The 1460-nt window shown below is 30.1% G+C and overlaps 1 protein-coding gene across 1 annotated transcript in view; it reads left to right on the top strand.

The window, feature by feature from the left end:
* The window catches only part of LOC119586252, a gene marked incomplete at its 5' end in the record, with an annotated part of 20814 nt that overhangs the window by 9761 nt on the left and 9593 nt on the right, over positions 1 to 1460 (top strand).

The raw sequence follows: 1460 nt of genomic DNA, 5'->3' as shown, positions 1-1460 counted from the left end.
TCTATGGAACATCCATTAGTTCCTTTTATTAAGTTGCTGTAGTTGTAATCATTTAAGTAATTTTACTTAGCCTTAGCTTGATCTAGAAGCACTAATCTGGAAATGAAGCTGAAAAGTTGTATAATGTCTTTTCTCTACTTTTGTTTGGGAAGAACCCTTACACAGCAAATTTTGTGTATACACTTGTTTCTTACACTGGTGTTTTTTTCTGTAGGTTACTGCTTCCAAAACTCAACTGCTTATTATGTATCTGTTCACCTTAATTTTTTATTGCTTTATCAAGTGTCTATTATATTGTCCCTTGCTTTATTTTTTATATTGTTCTAGGAATTTCCCTCTGTAGATATGAAGACATCTTTCAGGAATGACCTAGTGTAGTGGATTTTAGTTGTATTAATGTGGTGTTTGATGTAGATTTCTTCATAAGTTTTTTAATGGATAGCTTTTCTGCAATCTTTCTTCATATCACTTATTTGATTAACATCTATGGGCAAGACCTAAACAAGCAGAACATATAAAATTTATAATGTTTATTTGTCCCATAAATTTCCCAGTGTTTTGAAATTTCGAAGTTAATATTGGGGGAAATTTTTAAATAAAAAAAATGAAGATAATTTGAATTTGAATGGTAATGTTGTCAGGAAATCACCCATCCTTTTCTCATATTTCTCCTTTTATTAGTAAGTTTTCCAAGTGAATGAGCTGCATTATATATAACAAACTTCACAGAATGGCTTAGGAAAGTTGTCCAGGCTCCAACTCTAAAAAGAAAAAAAAAGAAATAAGTAGATGCTTTTCTTGACTGAATTTTATATTGCATCAAAAAGCCTTATATGAATTAATTAGAGTTATCATGCAATTGCTAGATAATGCTGCATCAAGATACTTCAGTGCCAGATAGGAATTTTAATGACATAGAATCTGGTTGATTGAAGATGAAATGGTCTTATTTGTATTATATATTGGAAATTGCTACTTTCCCTTACTTCTAAAGAAATATATATATAGAAATATATAAGCTTTCTGCGCCAATTCTTCCAAAGCAAATGCTGAAGACTTGGTATTACTTCTTTTGCAGGTAACTAGGACAAACTGTAGAGGGCAAGTTTTTATTGCATAAATTTATCCCTTCATGTTGTGTATATGGATATTCACTCTTAAACCTTTGCTGACTAGCTTTGGCTTTGTTGAACAATGGTTAAGAGACCCATCAATGAAGTCACTTATTATTATTTGGAAGTATATTTTGATGATGAAGTTTTGATGATTGGCAATATATGCATAAGACCCCTATTGGATATGCTTAATTCAAATATTTTTAATCTTATTTTTCTGTAATACAAAAATATATATATTTGTGTTAGCAATCAGACAAAACAATAAGATACTTATGATTTTGAATTAAGCTGTCTGAGTCTTAAAAGATTTTCTTTGTACAGAAGTATGAGTAGGTTTGGAGT

This window comes from Penaeus monodon, chromosome 21, assembly GCF_015228065.2.
Source record: "Penaeus monodon isolate SGIC_2016 chromosome 21, NSTDA_Pmon_1, whole genome shotgun sequence".
Lineage (NCBI taxonomy): Eukaryota > Metazoa > Arthropoda > Malacostraca > Decapoda > Penaeidae > Penaeus > Penaeus monodon.
The sequence above is the reverse complement of the archived record's forward strand: the minus strand, read 5'-3'. Positions and strand labels throughout refer to the sequence as shown.